At 35.8% G+C, this 16,928-nt stretch overlaps 1 protein-coding gene across 17 annotated transcripts in view; it reads right to left on the reverse strand.

Annotated features, from left to right (window-relative positions):
• Nucleotides 1-16,928, reverse strand: part of TBC1D5 (TBC1 domain family member 5) — a 567,716-nt gene that overhangs the window by 503,968 nt on the left and 46,820 nt on the right. For 11 of the 17 annotated variants that reach the window (XM_067033841.1, XM_067033851.1, XM_067033849.1 and 8 more), the window contains exon 2: nucleotides 7,875-7,937. The exons of the other annotated variants lie outside the window; for them this stretch is intronic. The gene's annotated coding sequence lies outside the window, so the exon portion shown is untranslated. The remainder of the gene's footprint in view (nucleotides 1-7,874; nucleotides 7,938-16,928) is intronic. 17 annotated transcript variants of the gene reach the window in all.

Consider the following 16,928-nt stretch of genomic DNA (forward strand, 5'->3'; position numbering starts at 1 on the left):
AGGAACATTCAACCTCACACATCCCACCTCTACTACCCTGGTGTAGAAAAATGGAAACTACAAGAAATGGAAAAACAGACTTAGCTAACAAACAAACAGGGGGAAGAAAATAACTTCCCCAAACTAAAGGACTTGCTTCCAGAATGAAGGAGTCCCCAGAAAATCCAGTATAAACAATGAACAAAATCCACTCCAAGGCACATCATCATAAAAATTCAGAGACAAAGATTCCAAGAGTTTCCATAATTATAAAAACAAGTCATGCAAAGCAGAAAACAATGTAGAAGGCGGAAAAAAGGCAAGGAACCGCTCAGTAGCAAAACTGAATGCTGTGAAACAAAGTCTTCAAAATTCTAAAAGAAAATTATGCTGCAATGTAAAATTCTATACCCAACCAAACTACTAATCATGTCTGACAGTAAAATAAAGACACTTCAACCCTCCCTAAGATCTTTTTCATATAATGAGGAAGTTAAACCAGAAAAAAAGACAATGAGTTGGGATTCACATATAAGGAAAAGAGAAAAGCTATCCAACCTCCAAGGATATCAAATCTTTGACTTTCTTCTATAACACATGAGAACACCACAGCATAACTCTGAATGAAAATGGCAGTAGCAGTTAAACAAATAGGAAATAATACCAGAGGAAGCAATTAGAAGCAAGTATTCTTATATTATACACCTACTACACTTCAATTAAAAAAAAAAAAAGGAGCAATTATTCCTTGAGCAAAGATGCCACTGAGATTAGAGGGAACCCCCATGACAATGGCTCTTAGTCTTCAGATGACAGTCTCTACATTACACCAGGATCAAATGACTGCCGAACTGTTGCACATTCATCTCTCAAGTTATGCTCACATGCACTATAAATAGTGTCACTTTGAAGACAAGCAAAACCATATTATATAAAAATGCATGTAGAGGGCTTCCCTGGTGGCGCAGTGGTTGGGAGTCTGCCTGCCGATGCAGGAGACACGGGTTCGTGCCCCGGTCCGGGAGGATCCCACGTGCCGCGGAGCGGCTGGGCCCGTGAGCCATGGCTGCTGGGCCTGTGCGTCCGGAGCCTGTGCTCCGCAACGGGAGAGGCCACAACAGTGAGAGGCCCGCATACCGCAAAAAAAAAAAAAAAAAAAAAAAAAAAATGCATGTACAAACACACACACACACACACACACACACACACACACACACACACACATTTTCATCCAAGATAGAGTTTAACTGTATTACTTTATAATTAAGTTTCACTTAAAAAGCCAACAACAAAATGAGTGTGTATATGTTTAGTTAGCATTAGTTATTTTCCAAATTTTCACTTATAAAATATCAAAGAAATCAAAAAAAATCAAAGAAATCAGAGTAAGCCCATATATTCCTAACTAGAAGAGTGTTTATGCTAAAATATTTAATCCTATGTGAATTGTTGGCTTTGACATTTTTTTCATCCATATAAGAAGCTCCAATCTAATCTGGAAGCATCTTTTAAGCATAAGAGTTAGAAGAGCTATAAGGAATAAGTGCACATTTTGAAAACTGTGGTTCTCAATCCCACCAGATCCAATGCCCCTTTCATTCCCTGTACTATTCTGAAATGAAATTCAGAATGTCTCTTTAAAGAAAAAAATCAGGGACTTCCCTGGTGGTCCAGTGGTTAAGACTCTGCACTTCCACTGCAGGGGGCACGGGTTCAATCCCTGGTTGGAGAACTAACATCCCACATGCAGAGTGGCGAAGCCAAAAAAAAAAAAAAAAAAAAATTAATTCTAAACCATGTTATTAATTAAAAAGGAATTTATAATGAAATATTTATTTCATTATGTAAACACTTAGACATAACTACTTAAGAAGAGCAAATAAAACAGTCACATAGGGCTTCCCTGGTGGCGCAGTGGTTGAGAATCCGCCTGCCGATGCAGGAGACACGGGTTCGTGCCCTGGTCCGGGAAGATCCCACATGCCGCGGAGCAACTAAGCCCGTGAGCCATGGCTGCAGAGCCTGTGCGTCCGGAGCCTGTGCTCCGCAACGGGAGAGGCCACAACAGTGAGAGGCCCGCGTACCGCAAAAAAAAAAAAAAAAAAAAAAAACAGTCACATATTTGCATCTATATATAATAAATAAATTTGGATCTAAGAGGAAAAACATCACAAGTCATTCTCTATAAGTACCAAAAAAATGAAACAGGAGAGGTATAAGAGAACTCTAGAATAAAAATTAGTATTGAGATAACTGATTACAGACAAAAATTAAATTGAATATGAAAGAGAAAGATAGAAATAAGCTTAAGTGAAATAAAGATTAAAATATCAAGACAAATTACATACTGTTGAAATAGAGAAAATTATGAAATGTGGTTATTAGTACAACTGACCTGGGTTTTATTTCTAAGTGTAGTGTCAAAATCATTACCTATACTAAGGTTGTTACACTGCGGTTACAACCTATCCCAGAAAACCTACCACACTGTCAAGGAATTAAGTCTCTAGTAGTTTAAAATACTACAATAAAGACTATATCCCCCCAAAATATTGCCAGTGGAGTGGGTAAAGAAATTTAAGAAGTTACAGAGAATTTGTATAATAGATTGCTTATTGGAGATGGTACCAGAGTAATAGCAGTACAACATAAAAATATAACATAAAAATAAATCATTTTAAAATATATTTTTAACAATGCATTTATCATTCTAAAAACAAAATTTTAATATTTAGGATGGCAATCATGAAATATCTTAAACAACCCTTATTAACTAATAAAATTCAATTAATTTAATTTAGATCCATTAATTTAAAATTTAGTTTGTTATTAAAAGTCTTAAATATCCTGTCACACATTTGCAACCAGTGTAACAGAGCTTCCAGTAAACTGCATTGCTGAACTGAAAACTTTTCACCTAAATACCTAGTTAGAAATGCTATAAATCAGGAAGTGGAAGAATGTGTGAAGTAAATACAATTTTGAGAGAATTTCTTTATTCTATTTAAGATTCCCCTCAACACAAACTTCCCCTAAAGTATCAGATTGCTCATGTAACATCTTACAAACAACTGTCAGTAATATTACATACTGAAGTATTATTGCTTTATCTTTGAAGAGAGTTTAAGCAAGCAGACATTCAAAAGTTACGTGGTTCTCAGGACAATTTTCTGTAGTCTGAGACTGTCCCACGCATTGCAGGACACCTAGCATCCCTGATCCCCACCCATCAAATGCCAGAAACACTCCTATAATTATTGTGACCAGCTAAAGTACTCCTCCTTAATTTCCCAAATTCCCCTCATAGGGCTTTACCACCCTTGTTTGGAAATCATACTCTAGAATTCTTATAGAAAGAAGCATGCATGCTATGGTGCAGAACTATATGAAAAAATGTGTTTCAAAAACAGAAAGAAACACTTTTATCAATTATACTAAAAATTATAACTTGCAATTTTATCCTCTTCCAAACATTCTTTCTTCAGCCTATATTTTTTGGTATTGTGTACTGAGGCTAACTTAAAGAGATTTGTTAACCACTCTAGAACAGATGTATATTCTCTTTATATGTTTTTTAATAGAAAGCTTTCCTATATATGACCTTTTCAATACTCCAACTTTTACTTAGCTGAATTAAAGTCAAAAATAGAATCTACTCAATAGACTGTACATGTATAGGCATGCCAATGTTTCTATAATTTCATTTGTGTGATTTTATTTTCTATTTTTGTTGTTGCTGTGTGGTTTGGGTTTAGTGTTTCACTGAGCGGCATCAACACTAAGGTGGTCAACACTAAGACACTGCATGTAGTCACGACAGGATTCAGTATTATTAAAGACTGTTATGTGTCAGTATTATCTACTGCCCTAGGAAATCCATGCAGTACAAGAGTCCCCTTTTTTACTCTGCAAACTCTAAATTTAATAAGCTTCTATTTAATTAGTGCAGGACTCAAATACACGTTCGTGCCAAATTTTGCAACCCCACGGGAGGTAGGGGTAAGATATTTCAAACACTTACATGGGAACAACCTTAGGTTGCTGTCTTAAAATATCAGTGCAGGATGCAAACTACTTCACAGACTATCCACAAAAAGGATGAGGTGTGAAAGAAATTCTGTGCTTAACGTGACCTTTGGCTGTACTTTTACTTGTCATAATTATAAAGGAGGTACTCTCAGAGCCAACACATAAGCTATGTTATTACTCTTACAATTATAGTAGTATTTTGCCAAGTGCTTCATATACTGTGACAAACTCGAGGCAAAATATACGGAAGCTTACCTAACAGGCCTTGCTGAACAAAAAGAGTGCTGATATTATACATACGTATGAATAAGAACTACTGCATAAGAATTTTTCTTTTTAATGTACATTCAAATACAAATAATGCCAGTGTGGTTACCTAGTTCAACTTAACAAGTAATCTATCTCTAAATGCAAAAAAACTTGAAATTTAAATTTAATACCTAATTGTGACTTTATTAAATACATGTCAAGAAAGAATTAAAAAGAAAACTATACAAAAACCAAAAACCTTTAAGCAATTCTCTTCTACAGATTCCTATTTTCCCACACAGAATTTCATCAAGGAAAAACAGTTGTTTTCAAAAATGCTTTGGCAAACTGCCAACTTATCAATATAAATGACATGTAACATGATTTTTTAAGGGAAAAAAAAAACTACTGGATCACCTAACATAAAATTATAAATTCTGAACGTATAATAACAAATAGAATTAGTTGTCCATACAATGTCAAATATACCATTTATCGGAAGATTTACAAAGCAAAACAAGTATTAAAAATCCTGTAATGTATGATACGAAGAAAAACTTTACAACTATATACTATATTACGACCAACTTTGCCATACTCATCTTTCTGTTCCCAATAGTAATACCTCCTCTTTATTTTCACCTTGAAAATAGGTTCCAAAAGCTGTAAAACATCAGAGACACACTTTATAAAAGTCATAAACACAAACTGCCTAGGTTAGCTAACAAAAACACATAAATACTGGCCATAAAAGAAGTTTGTTTTATCATAAAATATTTTTTAAAATATTGCATGTGAATTAATATTGCTCTTAAATATGCAGTATATACACTGTTAGGGACTACTCAATAGGAATCTGAGATGTTACTAGGGTGACCAGAGGTCCCAATTTGCCCAGGATGGTACTAGTTTACGCCTATTGTCCTGGCATTCATACAGATGCAATTATTTATGGCACTCACACCAACAACACCCAAGATTTGACCTAACAGAGCCCTGGAAATGGCCTTGGGCTTAACAGTCAAAAGAAGTGATCTGAGCGTTAGACATCCACCAGGCAAACATTCAATGTCCCTGAGGCAGAAATTCTTTTTCTATATTTAATTCGGATCCACTATACAGGATTATAAGAAGAATCAAATCAGAAAATTCAAGAAGCTCAAGCACTGCCTACTGTTTAAAAAAGATGACCAAATGAAACACAAACTGAATATACTTAGCAAGTTGTCTATCAGAGATATAAATAACTACAGTCTCTAAAAACAAACAAACAAATGAAAACAACTCAGGTGAAAAACTACATTACAGAATTGTAATGTAGCATAATTACATTACAGATTTGTAATGTAATACAACAAATAAAACTACATTAAAACAACAATAAAGCTACATTACAGAATTGTAATGGGCTAAGAAGGACCTTTGGGAGTCAGACTAAATGAGTCCCAATTCCAGCGCCATCACTTACTGTCAGCTGTGTGGCAATGAGCAAGTTACTAAGTCTCTGTTTCCTCATTCATAAAATGAAGATAATAACTGTACTTCTCTCACTGGAAAGAGTAACAAATAATCCATGTAAAAGATGATGTGAGCACTGTGCCTGCACATAATAAGTGCTCAGTAAATGCTAGCTACTATTATGACAATCTCCATCAACATCTCTTCTCAAAAACAAGTCCTAAGAAATTATTCAGGAGACAATTTCACAAATGTGTGCGTGTGTGTGTGCACATATGTGTATCTGTATCTTCCAATTAGAGATCACTTGGATGACACAGTTACATGTTATAGTGTGGGCTGGGTATATTACACAACTAGTATAGGAGATCTTATTCAACATTGGAGAAGGAAGCTTTTTTCTTTGAAACAAGTCCACAGTGGCATCCTGAAGCAAACTTTAAAATAAAATTCCATATCTAACAATATCTGTGGTTGTTCATCTAGAGAACAGAAGTCACAGATATGTACAATAAACACATTTTTAAATCCATGTATATAAATCAAATGAAACCACTTCCTTTAGGCCAAGTATATATACTAAAGCAATATCCCAATTAAACATTCATATAGTCAATATTTCAAAATAAGAAATGTGGGTTTACATATGCAGTTTAAAATTCTATAGTGAAACCTGTCTACAGAGGTCATTTTCCTATATCTCAACAGCATATAGTTCAACTTGAAATGTACAATGCTGCTTCTCTCTGAAATGTTAAAACTATAAAGTACACAGTAATTCACTGCAAGCAAACACAGGAGAAAGACTATGTTGTACACATGATACCCTTTAACCCAAACAATTACTATAACTTATTCATTAAACCCATTCAAAAAGAGAACACTAATAACTTGTTCTACCTTACAAAACAGAGTCAGAACTAAGAAGAAATACTTTATTTGGTTAAAAATAGAAACTTCACATAAGAGAATTATTCGGTAAAGACAGAGAAATTATAGCTGGCATTTATAAAAGACCCTTGTACATTTTTAGCTCATTAAAATAAAGCTGTATAAAACTTTCCATAAGAGATATGGTATAAAATAAGTATGTCACTAAGACTGATATAAAAATCTATATAAACATCATGCTGCTTTCCAAATTCACATATAACAGGTATTTAAAAAAACAAAGGGCTACATCAGTCAAATTTATATCTCAGGAATCCAAATGTAAGTTGGACTTCATTTCTCTGAGCTTTCCTAAAAATATTTCAGTAGTAAAATAGGTTTGCCACTAAGATAAAATAACTAAGACTCCATTATCTATTCTATAGCAAGTAAGAAATACCAACCTGCCCTTTAGAGATACCTAAGATAATGTGGACTGAGGTTTATATGTTCTGTCTCAGTTTACAGGCTATAGGCTATATCATTAATTTGTAAGTGACTCTACAATAAGTATGCACACAACAAACAAATATTCTATCACGGGTAAACCTAAACAGGTAAATTTAGAGCTAAACAAAGCATAACTGAAATTTTATCACTACCATAAATTACTTTTAAAAAAAATCCCTGGGCATTTCAATGAATATACTTTTGCCTTAGAGCTAATACTTTAATTTTAAAGAACCACAAAGAAAAAAAATCAAAACTAGTCAGTAACAATGCAGCAACTAAAAGCAATAAACTCAAAATTAAGTTATAAATAATTTAAAGCATGTCATGAAGTGGTATTAATAATTCATCAGATAAATAATTTACTAAATAATCAAATAAATATATAATGAAATACATAAATAAATCAGCAAATAAATAATTCTGCAAAATAACCTAAACAATAAGTCACCCAAACAAATCACAAACCTACAAAACTACAATGATTCTTTTGATTCTGATAGTTTTAAATAAGCAAATGTACATAAACTAGATCAATCCTTGTTAGAATTAGAAATATTTTTCAATGCTATTTGTAAAATCCTCATCTCAGTACATAAGAACACATTTTCAATTTTTAAAAGACTGCATAGGATTAGTTCTTATAAATTATTAACATGATTATAATATAGCTTCTTCTATATTTTACATATAATAACTCTGCCTAACATATTTTCCCCCAAACAACTGGATACTTAAAATATTCTTAATTTACAGTTCTTTTTCAAAGCAATACTTACAGTACAATAGTGCTATAGTCTTTCTGATAGCTTTCGTATCTTCACCAAGTCTCTGGAAATTTTCTGCAAGGGGTAGAACGGTTAGAATAACCTTAATTATTACAGACAGCATTTCATTCACTAGTGAACAATGCTTTATAACTCTACAAAGTAGCAATGGGAAGTGGAGGTTATTAGTTGTGACCTTTGTCAAGTTTTTAGAAGTCTTAAGTGGACTAAGCACAGGCTGATAGAGGCCTGGCTTCCTGTAATGGAGCTGACACACAGGCTGTTACAACTGGAGGGATTTCAGATGTGAAGACAAAAACTTCGAAGGTCAAAGGACTGGCTGACATCTAATGCTATCAACAATTTGAGAAGCTCACAGTCCTTGAAAGAACACAGGAGATCACTTAACTGTTACAATGTGAATGCGGTGACAACCTAATGGGAGCACCACCAAGAGACAAAACACAACTGACCTCATAAATCAGTCTTCATTTAACATTTATTTCAGGTTTTTATCCACCCACAGTATAGTACTCTTGAAGTCCATAAATAGCAGATCCTAAACTGTGATAGCCTTTCCCACAGATATAAGAACTTTGTAATTAGTGTTTAACACTTTCAAGGGAATAAATCCAAACAGTATAGCACAACATCTGAAGAGAAGGAAACTAAAATTAAAATATTTTTATATAATCTAGCTCAATGAATTCTCAAAGCAACTCAGGTAATATTTTACCTATTTCACAACCAAGGAAAATGAGGCTCAGCAAGAGTCTGTATGCTGCCTGCGGTTCCCAAGGGGCAGGATGATTCTAACTTTTTCTACACGACTTCACGTGAAGGGTCACTGAACTACAGGCTCCTTCAATTTGAGCCCACCTTAAAAATACAGCAAATCCTAAAGCTTTGAAAATTGGTTAGAGCAATGGTTTTCAACTGGGGGTGATTTGCCTCCCAAGGGACATTTGGCAATGTCTGGAAACATTTTTGGTTGCCACAACCAGAGACTATTACTGGCATCTAGTGGGTAGAGATCAGGGATACTGCTAAACATCCTACAATGCACAGATAGTCTCCCAGAACAAATAATTATCTGCCCTAAAATGTTAATAGTGCTGAGGGTGGGAAACTCTGGGTTAGCGTAAAAGGTCTTTCAGGGCTGTGCAGTTTTCCTGTTATAAAATAATACACACTTGGTTCAGGGATATAAAGTCTTTTTTTATGTGTGTGGAACACCCTGGATAAAAATGTGTATACTGTGGAGAACGGATATATGGGAACTCTTTGTACTTTCTGCTCAATTTTTCTATAAACCTAAAACTTCTCAAAAAATAGTCTAGTAACTTTTTAAATGTGTATCCTTCACTTCGTTCACTAAAGTTAAGAACAACTGTCTTAGAATCAATACCCCCCAAAATACATCTAAAGTTATAAATAAAAAATTTTTTTAATTTCATTTGTCAAAATTCTTCCAATAAAGTTAATGAGAGGATTAAAAGTCACATTTATGAGCTAACTCTGTCTAAATGACTAGCCAAGATATCTAATAAATATTACAAATTCAGAGGGCTTTAAGAGATTATTATGATACACTACAATTAATAATTTTCAACAGTTAGTGACTTTTTTGCCTAAAAGCTGTCATACATTTTCTGAAATATCTGTGATAATTATTAAAATCATCTGAGAACAAAATTCAGCAATATAATTATCAAAGAACTCCAGAAAATACGTATCAAGTATTTCCTTTTCAATACCAATTAATGTCTCTCCAGTCTCAAAGCAGATTTTGGTTTTCAACATGGATCTAGAATCTACCATGACACAATGCATGTTTCCTTATATTGGACCCATCACATTACTGCACAGATCACCAAACAATGACATCCTTTATCAGCTAGGGTTAGGTCATATCCTTCCCAAGACAAAACAATTTTTTAATAATTATAATATAATGACGAGAGGAAAAAAACAAAGGGAGAGAATTTCTCCCATGTAAATGTCTAGAAGTGCATAATCAAAGGCTGATGTGGCCACTCCAAATATTAGGAATCCAAGTTCCTTCCAGCTTTTTGCTCTACCATATACTGTTCTATTAAAAGTCACCTCACAGGGCTTCCCTGGTGGCGCAATGGTTGAGAGTCCGCCTGCCGATGCAGGGGACGCGGGTTCGTGCCCCGGTCCGGGAAGATCCCACACGCCGCAGAGCGGCTGGGCCCGTGAGCCATGGCCACTGGGCCTGCGCGTCCGGAGCCTGTGCTCCGCAACGGGAGAGGCCACAACAGTGAGAGGCCCGCGTACCACAAAAAAAAAAAAAAAAAAAAGAAAAAAGAAAAGTCACCTCACACTCCAAGAAGGCTATGAGGAGCAGCAAGAAGGAAGGGGAAGAAAGGCCCATCTCACTCTCTTCTAATGCTCATATCTCAGCTTACAGATTAGCAACCTAGTCCTTTGGCCACACCTAACCACTTGAGGGGAAAGAAAACACAGTCTCCAAATTTGGTAATACTGCACACATATAAAATTGGGATTCTTTTTATTAAGAAAGACAGGTAGAACGATTTTGTGGAGCGAATTATGAGAGGCAGACTATGGTGGAGGTAACAACTCTTCAAAGAAAATGGGATATGTACTCAAAATTTTCATTAGAGTGGTTCACTGGGAGATTAGAATTGACATATATACACAACCATGCATAAAATAGACGGCCAGTGGGAACGTGCTATAAAGCACAGGAAGCTCACCTCGGTGCTCTGGGACGACCTAGATGAGTGGGATGGGGGTGGGCGTGGGAGGGAGGTCCAAGAGGGAGGGAATATATATATCTATACATATAGCTGATTCACTTCATTGCACAGCAGAAACTAATACAACATTGTAAAGCAATTATACTCCAATAAAAAAAATTTTTTTAAACAAGACCTGGAAAAAAAAACTGTGTACATGTATGTTCATGTGTGTATGTGTGTGTATATATATTTATGGAAGAAAATCTAAATGTTTAACAATAGGTGTATGGTTAAATAAATTTGGGGATAATCTCAGAACAGAATGCTATGTAGACACTAAATATCACTTCAAAAAATTTTTAAAGATATGGAAGAATGTTCATAATATTATATGAAAAAGAATAGGCTATAACACATTACATATAAAATAATCCCTATTTTAACTAAATATACATACTTACAAACATACACATATACACACAGTATACACTGATATCTATATAAGGCACATTTTATATGTATATCTAGAGAGAAACTGAGATCATATAAAAATCAAAAGAACAGAATTAAATGATAATAGTGGTTTAGGCTTTGGGAAGCAACTTTCATTTTCCCCATACCTTTCATTGCTTTCTAATTCTTCTACAATGAAAACATATTATGCTTATGATTTTCTTCATGAAGATTTTGGCCTAGATGAGGAAAAGCACCTTATAAACGTAATTAGATTCAAGCTTTAATTTATTTTGTTACTTGGAACTTGGTGATAATTTTTAAAAAGGGGGGGGGAATCTATAGCTGTGCTGTATCTTTCCCAACTGGGGCAAAATATACATGTTCCTCCTGAGTTGATAGTAGGAAGCTAACCTCTCTATGCCCAACTTGTTTTCAACTTACTAACATTCACATATCACATTTATCAGCTTTACACAACTCACTCCTAACCAGATGCTACATCCATCATTCCTAACAATTTACCCTGACATATTGATTACTTTGCTCATCTCATTCTGTAGAACTAATCATTCGTACTTCATGCTTCTACAAATCCTTCCATTTTCTACATTTCTGAGTCTATTTTTCTTAATGCTACTCTACTGCACATTTTTCTGGTTACTTATACAATGGATCTATCTAACAGAAATTACATCTTTCTTATATCTTTGTAACTATCTTGCACTGTCTTGAATTTTCCAGTTATTACTGAGTATACACACTATTGTTACACTGGTATTAATTCTATTGTCTGCAAGTCTCAACATTACCATTAGTAAAGTCTCAATTTAGAATGCCTCAAAGTTCTCCACATTTTCTAGAATGATTCAATATCCTAAACCCCCATTACTACCATATGAAAAAATGAAAAAAAAAGGAAAAAGCAAGAAATTGATATATTTAAAACTACTATCAAGTATATGGGGTTCACCAAAATTGCAAACAAATAAAAAGGTAAAATACATGGTCCCCACCCTCTAGAACTTGAGGAAAATAAGAAAGACACAGACACAAATACACAAACACACACACACACACACACACAGAGGGTGGGGAAGGAGGGAGAGAGAGAAAGAAATTCACAACCAAATGTAATAGGGACAAGTGTACAATCCAGACAATATGTACTACAGAAAATCCAGAAGGTAAAAGCCACAGGCAGGAATCATCAAAGAAGGCTCTTCAACTGAGGCCAAGTTCATACAGAGGTAGAACGGTGGTTCTCAACCACGGGTGGTGGTGCCTCCAAAGGACATTTGGCAACATCTGGAAACACTTTTAACTGTTAGAAAATGGGAGGTACTATTTGTACCTGGTGAGTAGAGGCCAGGGAAGCTGCTAACATCCTACAATGCACAAGATAACACCCCACAAAATGAATTATCCAGCCCAAAATGTCAACAGTGCTAGAAGCAGCGGTTGGAGTCAAAAGGAGATAGCATTTAAACAGGATAGAATGACACGAGTGAAAGAATGGCAGCTACAACACATGATGTCTTTAATAAACCATAATATCACCAGTGAAGGAACAGTGGGAAACCAAGGAGAAAACATAACTGGGTATAGATTGTAATAGGTCTGTACAAGAAGTCTGATGGACCAAAGAGATAAAATACTTTAACAAAAATACAAGAGAGCACAGGCAAAAATAACAACATACTTCATAAGACTAAACTGTAGACAGATGGGGACACTGATTTCCAGCAGTATGGCAGACTAGATACCTTGATACTTCTAGATACAACTTTTTAAAGTTAGTGGGAAAATCTGTTTTAATGAATTGCTTAGCTAGCAAGAAAGTACCATATCCACATAAGCTGTAAACACAATGAAAGTAGAATAAGCAAACCTAGGAAACCAGTTTTCATTCTGAGAGTATGTACCTAAAAGTATTGAAACTGATTTTACATCTTAATGTCTACACGAGGCTCAGGAGATGGACCCTAAAAAGTCTATCAAAAGCACCATCCCTAACCCCTGGCAACCACTAATCTATGTTCCATCTCTATAATTTTGTCATTTCAAGCATGTTTTATCTACTCTCTTGACACTGTAATCACAAAGGGGAAACTTCACAAAGGTTCTCAGACTAAATTCACACTACTTGCATAATCCAATAAATCTCATGTGAAGATCTATTTAAAGTGCTCTTAAACTGTCAGTATCCCTAGTCACCTGGGGGAAGCATAGGTAAATTCTCAGTGAAAGAAAATAACTTCAATCCAGACCTCAAAGAATCCAACAACTTTCCAAAAAACTCTACTCAATTAAAAAAAAAAAAAAAAAAATCACAAAACAGACACAATGAATGAGGGCCAACATAAACAAGATATGGCAGAATTAGAGTACACGTATTGCAATTATTGGAAAGATTATACAATACGGATGTTTCAAGTAATAGAAACGCTTAAAATATGTGTGTGAATTAAATAAAACCTCAAGAAATAAAAAACATAGGTATGGGGCTTCCCTGGTGGCGCAGTGGTTGAGAATCCGCCTGCCGATGCAGGGGACACGGGTTCGGGCCCCGGTCCGGGAAGATCCCACATGCCGCGGAGCGGCTGGGCCCGTGTGCCACGGCTGCTGAGCCTGCGCGTCCGGAGCCTGTGCTCCGCAACGGGAGAGGCCACAACAGTGAGAGGCCCGCCTACCACAAAAAAAAAAAAAAAAAAATTAAAAAAAAAAAAAAAAAGTAAAATTTTTAATTCGGTGTAAAAATTTAAACAGTAGAGTCAGTACAAACAGAGAATTAGGAAATGGAAAGACTTTTAAAACCTATCTAAAATGCAGTTCAGAAAAAGAAAGAAAATAAAATATGTAAGAGCAGTTAAGAGATACAAAGAATAGAATAAGAAGGTCTAACAAAATATATACTTTTGAAACTATCGGTGATGAAGGACCTTTTTTTTTTTTTTTTTTTTTTTGTGGTACGCGGGCCTCTCACTGTTGTGGCCTCTCCCATTGCGGAGCACAGGCTCCGGACGCGCAGGCTCAGTGGCCATGGCTCACGGGCCCAGCTGCTCCGCGGCATGTGGGATCTTCCCAGACCGGGGCACGAACCCGTGTCCCCTGCATCGGCAGGCAGACTCTCAACCACTGCACCACCAGGAAAGCCCAGGACCATTTTTTAAATGGCCGATCTACTGCTGACAAAAACTTCTATAAAATACAGTAAACGTGAATTTCTTTTTGAAAAATCATGTGCTTAGATGTCATGATAATATCAAGCTGCTATTAAAAGCTTCTAAATGTTTACTTTGAATTTGTCTTGGTCCATTACAGACCAATAACATCAGTTTGCATACCAGTACTGACCTGAGGACCACACTTTGAGCAGCAACAATCTAAACACAAACAGATCAAAATTAGAAAAGAATACAAAAGACAAAAGAAAGTATAGATGATATTCAAATAGATGATGATTGAAAATTTTCCATACTAAATGAAGATGCAGATGGACAATCCAAGATGCAAGAAAAAAAAAAATAGAAAGTAAAGATACAGGTAAACACCTGGATAACTCCTTATCAGTGTAGAAGCTACACCCACCACAATCACTGCAACACAATTCCAAACCAGCATTTTCTTTCATTTTTTAAAAAAATCTAAGAACTCAAGCTCTAGATGTACTCTAAATAAACAAAAATAGAGACAAGTGGACTTAGAAAAGAAAGTTAGAGACCAAGTTTCAAGAGCTAGTGATTTCCTCTCAGTAGAAACACTCTGTCCATACTGCCCAAATTGTATCTAGTTTATTAGTTATTTTTAATGTGTAACTGTATGAAAAAAAATCCCAAACTTTTATTAGCAGAGACTGAATATATTTTCAATTGTATTGAAATGAACAGGATTCCAATTCCATTAACTGTTCCTTTCAATGGGAAGTGAGCTACATAATACTTCAGCATACTTTACCTATTAAATCCTCTAACCACGACAGATTATTTTATTTCTAAATGCAGTTCATTTAAAAGACCCTGCTCAGACATCAAGCAGGAATCAAATATAAATTCATACCTACCTGGCAAAACAGAAATTATGGCATCACGCCTCCTGAGAAAGAATCATAACTAACATCTGTATAAACGTTTGGTCACTTTTCAAATATTTGACACACATCTATCTGAAGCACCACAATACCCTTATGGGTTTTATAGAATAGATATAATAATAGCTAAAAGCTTAGAAAGTGAAAGAAAACGGTGAACAGCATCAAAAATATACAAGAAAAAATATGTAAATTGAATGTGACAATATAAATAGATATCCAAAATCCAATCAACAGCTGCCTCTTACCATCAGTCCCCATCACATGAAACTGAAAGGACAATTATTAGGCATACATAGCAAATAAACTAAATGAAATGATGTATTAACCTATTTGATTCAGTGCCACCAAATTCAAACAATTTAGCAAGATATTTAACTGCTTATTGGATCTGAATAAGATTCATATGGTGCTACCTCTATGGCCTATGGGAAAGGAATTTAAATAGAAAAAAAATGGGCTGAGTGATTAAAACTTGATCAGATAAAAGTAAGTAAAGTCTGAGCAAGGCAAAAATTGTCACCCATACTTAACCATGAAGAATCAAAAGTTCAAGCCATTTTGAAAATCTCAGGGGCAAGGTCCAAATAAATTCTTCCCTGGGGGCTTCCCTGGTGGCGCAGTGGTTAAGAATCCGCCTGCGAATGCAGGGGACACCGGTTCGAGCCCTGGTCTGGGAAGATCCTACATGCTGCGGAGCAACTAAGCCCATGCACAACTACTGAGCCTGCGCTCTAGAGCCCATGAACCACAACTGCTGAGCCCGCACACCACAACTACTGAAGCCTGCACGCCTAGAGCTCATACTCCGCAACAAGGGAAGCCACCGTAATGAGAAGCCCGTGCACCGCAGAGCGGCCCCCACTCGCCGCAACTAGAGAAAGCCCACGCGCAGCAATGAAGATCCAACACAGCCAAATATATAAATAAATAAATAAATTTAAAAAACAAACGTCCTTCCGCCCATCCTCATTCACTATGTCTGCTGACCTTAAATTTGAAACAATATCTCTGGACCATCCTTTAGAAAAAAGGAAAAAAGAAATTCATTCCCAAACAGTTCCACAGCTATATTGATTCAAAGTTAATGCATGAGCAAATAAAAGACACAAAGTATTTTAACTTGGTAATTTACAATAAAAATGGATTTAAGCTGGAAATTTACAGTGAAGTTTATTTTTTTTAATGCATTATTTCAGCCAGACACAAACATCAGGCTATGAGAATTTTTAGCCTTATAATTTAAAATTTTGACAGCTCACACCAAGTTTAACCAACCACCAATCCATTCCAATATAAAGAAGAAGAAAACTTAAATACCCCACAGTGACTTTTGAGTTTTTATTTAAAGTTATTCATAACCACATTTGTTTGTATTCCCCTTGGCTGCTTCAAGTCTTCTTTGTGGAGAGAAAAAGAGCAGGTTTTAAAAACATACCTACAGGGCTTCCCTGGTGGTGCAGTGGTTGAGAGTCCGCCTGCCGATGCAGGGGACACGGGTTCGTGTCCCGGTCCGGGAAGATCCCACATGCCGCGGAGCGGCTGGGCCCGTGAGCCATGGCCGCTGAGCCTGCGCGTCCGGAGCCTGTGCTCCGCAACGGGAGAGGCCACAACAGTGAGAGGCCCGCATACCGCAAAAAAAAAAAAAGAAAAAAAAACATACATACACACATCCCTGAACAGAAAATGTTCCCATAATTGTAAGCTTTTCACTGGTACTTCCTGATCTCTACTTAAAACATGAAAGTGAGTAAGTAAGCAAATTTTCAAGTAACATAACACTAAAAATTAATG

The sequence above is a fragment of the Kogia breviceps genome, chromosome 5 (assembly GCF_026419965.1).
Source record: "Kogia breviceps isolate mKogBre1 chromosome 5, mKogBre1 haplotype 1, whole genome shotgun sequence".
Lineage (NCBI taxonomy): Eukaryota > Metazoa > Chordata > Mammalia > Artiodactyla > Physeteridae > Kogia > Kogia breviceps.